The sequence below is a fragment of the Cryptomeria japonica genome, chromosome 11 (assembly GCF_030272615.1).
Source record: "Cryptomeria japonica chromosome 11, Sugi_1.0, whole genome shotgun sequence".
NCBI lineage: Eukaryota > Viridiplantae > Streptophyta > Pinopsida > Cupressales > Cupressaceae > Cryptomeria > Cryptomeria japonica.
Genome location: NC_081415.1, coordinates 143,423,622 through 143,436,716, shown reverse-complemented (window position 1 = coordinate 143,436,716; position 13,095 = coordinate 143,423,622).

Sequence of the window (13,095 nt, the reverse complement as noted above, 5' to 3'; positions counted from 1 at the left end):
TCTGGAAAGGGTAACACCAGTTTAAGAACCTTCAATAAAGAAGGGAAAGGCAGAGCCCTCTGTATCAGCACTAGTTACTTCAGCAAGTCCTAAAGTGACCAAGTGGTCACTGGCAAAGAAGAAACCAGAAGTTGCACTCGCCAAGGTATTTGAGAGGAAGTGGATGACCAAAGACAACACACTAGACTCGAAGGACACAGAGCTTGAAGTGTAGCCTAAGAAGACTAGGCAAACAAGGAAGAAGGAAAAGACAACCAGCAATGAACCAGCATCGTCAGCACTAGTAAATATTGACATTTCCTCTTACAAACCATTGACACATTATCAAAGGACTATCAAGAATATTAGGAGGAAAGTGTTGAGTGATTTAATAGATTATTTTGATGATTTTAATGATAATGAAAAGGAGGAAGTCAAACAAGAAATTATTCAATATCTATGTATTAATGACCGGTTGCCATCAAAAATTAGATCTGTGACACCAGATTCTTTATACAATTATTTAGATAACAAATGGTGCATTGCCATAGAAAAGGAACATGAAATAAGAGAGTAAATATTTGAACAATATTTTCCTGATGTGTCAAACTCAAAATTTTATGAAGTTATGGATAAATACAAAGGCCTCTTCTTCATGAGAAGAAGGAGACTCTTGTTACTAGAAGGGAAAGTCCCTGAAGTGGTAAAAGATACCCACTCCCATGCCAAAGCCACTCTAAGATTACATCAAGTGTCTAAGGACAATAAGGAGGCTGAAGAAGAACTGGAAACCAAAAAATCAGATGAGGTATATTATAGTGAAGGAGAACCGGTCACTAAACAAATGGACCATATTGATTTGATGCTTTGGATGGTGAAAATGTCACTCCGGATGCACCAAAGGAAAAGGCAGATAAAGAGAAGGCAAAAAATAAAAAATAGGACAAAGAAAAGGCTGACAAAGAGCAAGTGGAGAAGAGAAAAGAAGAAGAGAAGAAGAAATAGGAAGAGGAGAAGAAGAAAAAGGAAGAGGAGAAGAGAAAAGAAGAAGAAAAGAAGAAATAGGAAGAGGAAAAGAGAAAAGAGGAAGAGAAAAGGAAAAAGGAAGAGGAGAAGAGGAAACATGAAGAAGAGAAGAAGAAAGAAGAAGAAAAGTGGAAAGAAGAAGACAGAAAGAAGGAAGAAGAGAAGAGAAAGAAAGAAGTAGAGGAGCAAAAGAAGGCAAAAGAGGAAAAGCTAAGAGCCAAAGAGAAGGAGGAAGCAGAAAAGAGCACACAAGTGGAGGCCCCAAAGGCAACTGATGGTCAAGCCAAACTGATTGACATCACTAGTCCTATTGACCTCCAACCTGCAAATGAATCAGACCTGCTGCAAAGCATTAAGCTTGCCCAAGAGTGACTAGAAGCGCTAAGAAATAAAAAGGAGCAAGATGTTATTCAAACTATGGTGGAAACTCTTACCAGTTTGATTCCTGGTACCAACCTCCCCAGTACCAATTCCTCTCTAGCACAACTAAAACTTTTATGTATGGTTGTAGAGGACTAGGTACAATGCCTGGAAGATGTGGCTAAAGATAATGCATAGAAGAAGCATCAAAAGGCACTAAACACTGCCTTAGTGAAGAAATTGAATGGGCTCAGGTGTGAACTTCAGAAAGTGCAGAAACACATAAGAGATGCTATGGATGAGGGGAAATTACTACTTAGTAAGATAAGCCAACCCCATCTATTCTGTGATGATGTGCTTGCACAAAAAGAAAAACTACAATCTGATTTACAGGCATTTATAAGCACCTTCAAGATGCCCTATGATTCCTTTACTACGTATGGGCAAATTGTTCACCAATTTTAGCTCCAGTCTACCAGAATTGAGTTAGATATCAACAACCACACCAGAGATTTGTAGGAACTTCAACTAGTTCTACTACCCAAACTGCAAATACTTCAGAAATGCTATCTCAATTTGGATGCCTTAACGGTCAATCAAGAGATGAGCACCATTGATGCCATGGAAGAACAGGTATCTCAGATGTAAACAAAAAGTGAGGTGGCTACCTCATTACTTGAATCATGGTCCTTATCCATGAAAACCTTCATATAGGATTTTAAATTAGTTTTTGGTAATTTTCACTCATTATTGTCATAAACATTTATTATATTATTGATAATGAGAAACAAGGGTTATTCTGCAATACTTTGTCATTGTTGGCAAAGGGGGAGTAGTATTTTGTATTTAAAATTTTGGTGAATGCTATGTATGCTATGTATGCTTTCATGTTATCTCCTTAAGGGAGTAGTATACATTGTATTTTCTACAAAAGGAATAGTGTATATGCTTAGGGGGAGTAATTTTGATCATGGCATATTTTTGTTGTAAAACACTTAGATGTCAAAAGTTTTCCTAAGTGTTGCCATCAATGCCAAAGGGGGAGATTGTTGGCATTTTTGATGATGTTGTTGTGATTTTTATTGATGGTCACACACTTGCTTTGAGATCACTTTTTGTATATATGAGTTATGCTCAACCAGTATTTCTTCTAACCGGTATTATGTATTATAGTCCTTAGACTATTGGTGTTTTTGCAAAAAGTGTTTACCGATCTCAACAGGTATGAAGACCCAAGTGGTATAAAGACTCAAGCGGTTTGAGGATCCCAAAGTGGTACAAAGGAACAAAGTGGTTGTTATCATTTTTCCCAGTCTTCATTTTGACAAATCGGTAATTGGTAAAATGTGTGAACCAGTAATCGGTAAATGTATGAACCGATATCTTTGTGATGAGTTACCAACTGGTTTTGGTGATGAGTTATCATCCACCGACACTTTGGTGGTGATTCTGTGTCATGTTACCAAATGTGTCAAGATGCACTAAACCTAGGAACTTGCAATGTAATCCTATTGGACCGACATGAAATCAGATTCCTTTATAAGGACATCATGTCTAGGGTTTTAGGTGTTTTTAGGGTTTTAGGTGATTGATGAGGTTTTTGTATGTGCAATCTTAGTAGTGAAGGTCAAGTATGTGTGAAATAACAGAGTGTGGATATACTGAAGACTGAAGTAATGCTGAAATGCATTAACAATGAGCTATCATGGATCTAACCAAGCAGACTGTGTTATTTTCTAGATCAATTACTTGTTGATTATTCACATCTTCGACAAGTCTAAAACCCTTGACTGGGTAGGCCTAGCAAATCCTTTGTAAATCCTCTAACAAGGTGGTTCACAATAGTGGATCTGAAATCCTCTCACAAGATAGTCTTTAATCAAACTTATCTCCTAACAAAGATTGAGATTCCTAATAGGATCTGTTCTATTTCATCTCACTGTGGTTTTTCCCATTTGGGTTTCCATGTCAAAACCTCTTATGTTATGGTGATTGTGCTCTTGTGGGTGAATGTCTTATTTGTTGTTTGGTTTGTATTTGTTTTAACCAGTTTGTTAGTAAATCTTCTTTATCGCTTGACTACTAAACTGCTTAATTATTTAGGTTTAGTAATTTTTGGTATACTAATTCATTCCCCCCTCTTAGTATTCATCTGTTATATTAGTTTGTCTAAATTTTGTCATGGATGAACTAGATGATTGTCCAACTACCTTAACAATCTGCATTCCGCTAATGCGAGTAACCACCTTGATTGTGTTGTCCTCTGACAGGTCAGTTTGTGTCTGCATCTCAACTAGCAAAGGCTTGGGTTTCTCAGTAGTTGTCGGTGGCACTATCTCAGTTTGAACCTATACCTCAACCTTTTTCTCTTCCTATTTCTCTATGTGTACCTCAGTTTATTTCTCTATGCTTTCTACTGCTAGTTTTTCAGTATGCACCTCTAAACTGTCCACTGTTGGTATCTCTAACTCTATAGGTTTTTCAATGTGTACACTAGTGGTATCAGTCATCATTCCAAAAGCTAGGGGATCAACTTATTGTTTAGTTTGTGTCTCAACCCCAATTTCAATATTTTCAACTACATGCTCTACATATGTTTCCATTGCAATATTCTCAGTCAGTGGCTCAATAGACACATCTTTCTTTTCACCAATGGTTTCCTTATCAACCACAATATTTACCTCTTGTGTATCAATATTCATAGTATATAAAACTTCTGAATCAAGATTGGTGTCCTCATGTGTTGATTCCAACTCAACATTATCAGTAGTCGATGATGTATCAACAGTCTCAATCGGTGCAGTATCAAAAGAAGGTGGGGGCAAATTATCTGTTACTTTTATGCTTAGAGGTCCACCTACCTTTCCTTTACCTTTGTCCTTTTCCTTTTGGTATACTCTGAAAGTTTTGGGTCGTTTGAGTTCTTCTTGCTTCTCTTTCTCCACAAAGAAGATTTCATTCACTCTTCCAACCATTAAGCCTACATGTTAGTGACCACTAGAAAATATTGTTCTATTTGCCTCACTTATCAGTTCATCAATTTCATCAGCTGATTTAACTAGATGAACTACAAGTAATTTTTCTATCTTTATCTTCTTATCCAATTCCATAATAGCTAGTCTCTTTGCATCAAGTCTCCTATACAAGTCACTTGGTAAATCATCTACAACTTCTATCAAAAATTTCTTGTAAATGTCTAAGTGTAGAATGATACTATTTTCTATACTTTCCTTTTCTTCATTAGTAAAAGTATCATACAATTTATTGACATTAGACAAGTTTCCATCATCCGTTATTTCATTCAAAAGATTGTCTAAAGGAGGAATAACCTATTTTTCCTTCTTCTTCCTTGGTGTCATTTTCTTTTCTAGGGGCCTTACTGCCTATTGTTTCCTTATTATTCGCTTCTGTGTAGGAGAGGGTGCTGGTGAAGGTTTTCTTTTCCTTTCTACTCTCTTAAACTCAGGTGGGATTTCACTGTCAGATGAACTTCCAACTGATGAAAGATGACCTTCTGGTTGTAACCCTTCCAGGTCACTTTCCTTAATACTAGTGATATTCAAGATGTTCTCCTTAATTTCCTTTGTCTATTTAGAATAATTCCTGATACTCTTTTCTCTTCTCTTTCTTTGTTTCAATGTTTCAACATCCTTTTCTATGGATTCAACACTACCAAATATTTTCTCTTTAGGTTCTCTAGGGGCTTCAAGTAAGGCTTTAGCATATGTCTCAATTATGTTTTCATCTGCCTCATAACCCATTTATGTCACCCAAACAGTTCTAGGAACCACTACCTCCATCTAGATTTCATCTTTCTTTATAACAAAACATATTTTCTTTCTAATATTTGTCAACTATGCTTTGAGATAACCTTTCCCTTCTTTTCATTCTAGCCTTAAATGCTTGAAAGTATTCAATTATGTTGTTTTCTCTATCATCTCCCATGCCAGTAAGGATATCCAAAAGTTGTTTGCCTACCAGTATGTCAAAATCAAATTCTTTCCTACCTATACCGAGAACTTCCTTAGTAATGTATAGCAACAGGCACATGAGTAGATTACCAAATCTGAAAGTACCTTTCTTATCACCTTTAATTTTCTTCATATTATCAATCAATTCATCCTTCAACCATTCACATATGTCAATCTTATTGTTATTGTTCACCATGTCATAAGCACTTTTGATACATAAACTAGAAACAAAGTTTAATCTATTAGCATGTGTAGTTTTGTATCCTAGTATCATGCTAATGAATCTAACATTTATGTCTTTTACATCATTGACTCTCAAGGATCTGTTGTCATGGGTTGCACTAGTTAGGTTCATCACAGTGTTGTTTGGAACTTTCTTAGTTTTGCCAGGTCTGCTATCAGTGGAAGGTAAGCCAGTCACTACCCTAACTACTTCTTTTGTGATCTTATGGATAGAATCAAGCCAAAAGAATTCCCCATGAACTCTGCTAAGTACAATCCTCACAACTTCCTTAGGAAAATCAGGAATACTAAGTATTTCCACAAAACCTAGGGTTTCTATGATCTTATGTTTTGGTTTCACAATACCATTCTCATCCCAAATTACAGTCCTATACATGTTCATGATTTCATCAACACCAAGGTCCTCAATATGACAATGTATGTATATCCTAGGGTCTTCTGCATATGCAACTCCTTTGGGTATTTTAGAGAATGCACCTAGGGTATCATCCTGCTTCACTACTTCAGGTATGATTTTAAATACGGGACTAGGGAATTTAACCACTTCAACAACAGTAGGGTTTGCAATCAATTTAGGTGCAGAGGAGGAAGCCATTTGATAAATACCTTATTCTACCTTTAGGTTTGAATGCTTGAAATATTTTTCTTCACTTCTCGTTGTGGATGCCTTCACTTGGGTTTTTTGCGCTCTTAGGAAATTTGAATGCTCGGTGAGTGAAAAAGAGTGAAAAACACATGCTTTATAATGTCATTTCCTTCAAGTACCATAATAAATGACTATCGGTTAAGTGAAAACTTAACTCATCTGCTGGTAAAGAAGCAATTCATCTTCTTACCATCAACCAAGCATAAACTAGCATGATTTTAAATTAGTTTCCATACCCCCAAAACATTTCTTTTCAGTTAGATGAAGAATCTCCTGCCGGTGGAGTGATACTTTGATCTAACGGTGAAGGAATAGCCTCATCAACATTCTGATCTCTCTTTCTAATCGATTGTTTTGAAAATTCTTGCTTTACCTCATCAACCTTCTCTTTACCTTTCAAACTGGGTCCTTTGTTATTTACCAGTGAAGCCTTACTTCTATGAAATTTTGCAATATGTCCAATCTTGTTACAAGCATAACAAGTCACATTGTTTTTTTGAATAGCTTTTCCATATCCTATGCCGGTATGTATTCTGCATTGATTAAATAAGTGTCCAAATCTTCCACATGCATAACATCTTACATTCATTCTGCAATTTTCTAAATTATGACCAATTTTGTTGCATTTAGAACATTGATCGGTGGATGCATTAGTGTTCTAATAATTTCTAGATCTACACTGATTTTCTCTATGACCATACTTGTTATAGTTAAATCATTTCCCATTAAATTTGTAGGCATTAGGTTGTCTTACTGGTTTACTGTGACCGTGATTGTTTGCAATACCAAAGCTTTCACCAACTTCAAAGCCAAGTCCATTAGTATCTCCATTAGGTTTCTGATTTTTCAACATATCATCAAGTTCTTGTGAACTTTTCTTGAATTTCTATTTATGTTGATTTGCAGTAGCCAACTCATTTTCCAAGAAATTTTTCTGTCTAATGAGTTTAGTTTTATCATGTTCCAAGTGAATCAGATTTGTCTTTAACTTATCATTTTCATGACTGAGTCTTAGATTTTTAGTTCCAGCATCATTGATTTTTCTAGCCAAGTCATATTCATTTTTCTTTCGGTCTTCAATATCTTTACAAAATCTCATATTCATATCTTGTATCTCATTCCTCAAGGTCATGTTTTCTTGCTTCATCTTTCTTACAAGATCGTTAAGAGTTTCCTTTTCATCATCATTATTTTGTATCTTCTCATGAAGTTCTCTTCTTTTATTTCTAGCAATAGTAAGATTCTCCTGAACTCCTTGAATGATTTCCTTGTTAGGTCCCAAAGACAACTGAGAGGAGGGGTGAACCAATTCTAAAATAAATTCAAACCAAAAACAACTTAACTAGACTTAATGCTTAATACCGGCAAATCAAACTTTATACCGGTATACAGTTTATCAGTTAATTGCAGTACCAGTAAAGATCAATGCATTAAATAGAAAGACAATAACATTCACAACACATAACACCAATATTTGTATGTGGAAAACCTGTAAGGGGAAAAACCATGGTGAGAAACCTTACCCACAATCAGATGATACTACTGCAGATAGTATGTGTATACAATAGGGGGTCCGCACATGCAGAAAGGCCAAGCACCTAGAGCTCACTTCTCAAACATAAATAGGAGTTACACTTACTACAATTGGATGGTTAAATCCAATAATGATGTACTGCTCAAAATTTCATCTTCATATGCTGGATTCAGTTTCGTTTAAGTTCTGATATGTCTTCACAGAAACCTTCCTTCAACCTTCAAATGATGTCTATGTGTATAGCTCTGCTGATATTCGCATATACTGAATTATAATCCTTTTCACATTCGCATATCGATCTTACAAATAAGATCTTACATTTATACCAAAGCCTAAGACAAATTGAGTAGGTCGGCTCTACAAAAGATATTACAATAAAATAATTTACAAGTAAAACAATAACCGATGCAATATCTAATTCAACATGTCAGCTTAATGCATTTACAATATTAATAAATCATCTCCATTGCATGTCCTATTGATCTGGAATAGATAAGCCTGTCGGTGCTTATCCTCGACCTATTTGTTGGCAAATATGTAAACATGAATATACCAATGAATAAATCTTCAAGACAGTGTCCAAATGATGTCTTAGACATAACCAAGTATTTTCCATGTCATTCCAAGTGTTGGTGAACAATATATCCTGCCAGTGTACCAGATACTGGTGACTATGCATAAGTCACTTGCTTGCCGATGAACATTGCCAATTCTCCAAGTGCCAAAGTTGATAGGTGTTAATAGGTGTTGACATCAATAACAAAACAATATCAACATATCAAAAATACCAACAATCTCCCCCTTTGGCATTGATGGCAACACAAGATGGAAAAACCATCAAAGTGCCAAAACAGAAATGCCAAATACTAAAAACCAACAATCTCCCAAAAGAGATCAAAACAAGAAATCAAAATTTAGGTACAGAGAGTAATCAATCTCTCCCAAAATAACAATCTCTCCCCCTAGGAGTAATATGTATTTTTCCATATCAATCTCTCCCCCTTTGACATCAAATTTCAAAGCAATACAAAAACTAGGTTCAGATACAAAATACCAACTACTCCCCCTAAGAAGTAGCTCACCTCATCAAAGCCGGAGTAAAATATTTCTCTGTTAGTTCTGTCGGATGATGACAAACATTAGTTTTCTAAGTCTCTACTAGTGGGGGTATGACCCCAAGCTAATCTCTAAGATATTCAAAAGTCTCCTTAGGTCAAAGGCTTAGTGAAAATATCTGCAATCTGCTCTTTAGTATTCACATAAACCAGTTTTACTTCTTTTGCTTCAACATTCTCTTTTAGAAAATTCAGTTTGATAGAAACATGTTTAGTTTTAGAATGTAGTACCGGATTCTTAGATATATCAATTGCTAATATATTATCACAATAGATAGTTATAGGTTTCTTGCATTTTACCTTTATGTCCTTCAACATTTTCTTAAGCCATAATACTTGTGTATAGTTAGTTGTTGTTGCAACATATTTTGATTCTGCTGTTGATAAAGATGTGCAACTTTGTTTCTTACTCAACCAAGAAATTAATCTGCTTCCAAAAAAAATGCTCCGCAGGTGGTGCTTTTTCTGTCATCTACATCTCCTGCTTAATTTGCATCTATGTATGCACATAATTCAAAGTTTTCATCTCTAGGATACCATAAGCCAAGATTAGTAGTGCCTTGTAAGTACCAAAAAATCCTTTTTACTGTTGATTCATGGTTTTTTTAGGATTACTCTAAAATATTGAAACAATACATACTGTATTCATAATATCAAGTCTTGTTTGTGTCAAATACAGTAGACCTCCTATCATAGATTTGTATCTAGTCGAATTAACAAGTGTAGATTCATCCCTTAGTGATAATTTGTCATTTGTAGTCATAGGTGTGCTTACTGGTTTAGAGTTTTCCATGCCAAATTTCTTTAGTAACTCCTTCAAGTACTTGGATTGACTCAAGAATATACCTTTATCAGTCTGTGAAATCTGCAATCCTAAAAAGAATTTTATCTCTCCAATCATAGACATTTCAAATTCTTGTTGCATTTCAATAGAAAATTGTTTACATAATCCATCTTCTCCTCCAAAGATTATATCATCAACAAAAACTTCTATAACCAAGATGTCATCTTCCTCCAAATATTATATCATAAGTTTTTGTCAGCATTACCTTTAGAAAAACCAATCTTCAAAACATATTTATCCAATCTAGCATACCAAGCTCTTGGAGCTTGCTTCAACCCATACAAAGCTTTCCTTAACCTGCAAACCATATCTTTGTTATCTGTCAAAGAAAATCCATCAGGTTGCTCAACATAAACTTCTTCTTCAAGATCTCCATTTAGAAATGCACATTTAATATCCATTTGATATACTTTGTAGTTCTTGTGTGCTGCAAAAGCCAAGAATAGTCTGACTACCTCAATTCTAGCTACCGGTGCAAAGGTTTCATTGTAATCAATTCCTTCTTTCTATGAATATCCCTTACACACTAGTCTTTCTTTATTTCTGATTACCTTATCATTTTCATTAAGTTTGTTTCTAAATACACATTTTGTTCCAATTACATTTTTGTCTTTAGGTCGGGGAACTAATATCCATGTATTATTCTTTTCAATTTGTTCTAATTCTTCTTCCATAGCTTTAATCCAGTGTTTATCTTCACATGCCTCATTAATTGATGCTAGTTCAATTTGAGAAATAAGACATACCTTTTCATTTTCCAATCTTCCTCTTGTCATAACTCCTTGATACTTGTTCCCAATTATCTGATTTTCAGAGTGGTTCAATCTTACATACTAGGGTGTCTTTGTTTGTTGTTGTTCTTCAGTTACAATGGAATTTTCAGATGATACCAGTGTAACTGGATCTTCATTCTGTACTGGTGGATTCAATGTAGGTTCATTTTTCAGTATCTCTATTGCCAGTTTAGAGTCTATATACCTTGAAGTTCCTCTAAACTGTTCATCAATTTTCACATTTGTACTCTCAACAATTTTCTGCAATCTCTTGTTAAAACATCTATATGCCTTTCTCTTAGAATAATAACCAAGAAATATTCCTTCATCACTTCTAGGATCAAATTTCCCAATATACTCATCTCTTCTAATATAGAATTTGCTCCCAAATATTCTGAAATATTTAAGAGTAGGAGTAATACCAAACCATAGTTCATGAGGGGTCTTACCAGTTTCACCTTTGATGTGAACTTTGTTGAATGTGTAGAGCGTTGTGCTTACTGCCTCTCTCCAATATGCATGTGGTAGATTTGCTTCTGATAACATACTTCTAGCTGCATCCAAGATAGTTCTATTTTTCCTTTCTACAACTCCATTCTACTGTGGTGTCTGGGGTGCTGATAACTATCTTTTGATTCCATTTACTTCACAAAATGTATTAAATTCCTTAGATGTAAATTCACCTCCTTGATTTGATCTCAAACATTTGATTTTCTTACCAGTTTCATTCTCTACCATTTCCTTGAATAGTTTGAATTTCCCAAGTGCTTCTGATTTTTCTCTCAGAAAAGTAACCCAACACATTCTAGAGTAGTCATCAATGATTAGCATGAAATATCTATCACCTTATAATCTTTTAGTTCTAGCTAGACCACATAAATTAGTATGAATTAAGTCAAGAGCATTATTGGATTTTTCTGGAATACTTTTAAAAGATGCTCTAACTTGTTTTCCAAATTGACATTCCTTACATACCAGATTGTGAGGCTTGACAATTTTAGGTAAGTCTCTAACTGCTTTAGTTGTATTGGTTTTCACAATGCAATCAAAGTTTACATGACAGAGTCTCTTATGCCATAGCCAACTTTCATCAATATGTGCAATCAAGCATGTCTTTTCATTGCTATTCAAATGAAAGATATTACCTCTAGTTTGATTACCGGTTGCAATTTCCAAACCAGTTCTATTCATAATTTTGCATTTCCCATTCTTGAATTGTAACTAAAATCCTTTTTCAACTAATTGACCAACACTCAAAAGATTATGCTTTAAACCTTCAACATAGTAAACATTGTCGGTATTATGCTTACCATCAAGAGATATAGTACCTTTTCCTTTGATCAAACAAGCTTTATCATCTCCAAATCTTACTAGACCTCCATTATATTCCTGAAAAGTCAAGAATTTACCTTTATCACCAGTCATATGATGTGAACATCCTGATTCAATGATCCATTCATCCTTAACTTCAACTCTAGCTGCGAGGGCCTACTCTACGGGTTGAACAGTAGGTATTGATTGATCTTCTATTATAGAAACAAAGACCCATCCATTGTCTTTTGGATCCTCCTCAGAATCATCGGTGACTCCTTCATCAGCAAGATAACAAGACTTGTCTTTATTCTTCTTAAATCTGTATCTCTGATATCCAGGGTTAGGCTTGTATGTTCTTCTAGCTTCTTCTTTCAATCTTTCATGTCTATTAGGGCATCTCAAAGCCATATGACCAATCTTATTACAGTTAAAACATTTAAAGGGTGCTTTACCTTCATACTTACTTCCAACTAGACCTTTGGGCATTTTCCTTGCAAATAGTGCTTCAAGTTCTTCAAGTTCTTCATTTTCTCTCCTACTTTCTTCAAGTTCTCTTGCATAAAAAGCTTTCCAACTAGACTTTTCAAATGATTATGTATATGATGTTGATGCCTTAAAAGCTAAATATGTCTTTATAGTAGCAACAAGACCAAATTTCTCAATTTCAAAAGCTGCAAGTTTTCCAATTAATGTGTCTCTAGTTACTGATGTATTAGGCATTGTTCTTAACTCATTTATAGTAGTAACTTTGTTTTGTATGCCGGTGGCAATCCTCTTAAAACTTTTGAAACAATTTCATCTTCACTTAAGGTTCCTCCACAACATTTAATACCCAAAACAATTTCATTTACTCTTTCCATAAAATCAGAAATCCTTTCATCTTCTTCCGTTTTCAGATTTTCATACTTGACCTAGAAGCTTTCAAGTTTTACAATTTTGACTATGGAATCTCCTTCATTCAATGTTTCCAAAAGGTCCCAAATAGCTTTAGCAGTAGATCTATCTAATAATCCCATGATTTGCTAATCTGATAATGTACTCAAAAGTGCTTCCCTTGCTTTGCAATCATTTTCCTCATCCTTAGCCAAGTTACATGGATTAGGTTGACCTTGAGTAGTAGTATAGTCATTCTTTGTAACTTCCTAATCTTCCACAAAAAGAGGACTAGGCTTTGATACCAATTTTTAGGTCCTAGAGACAACTAAAAGGGGGGGGTGAATCAGTTGTCAAATAAATTCAAACCAAAAACAACTTAACCAAACTTAATGCTTAATACTGGTAAACCAAACT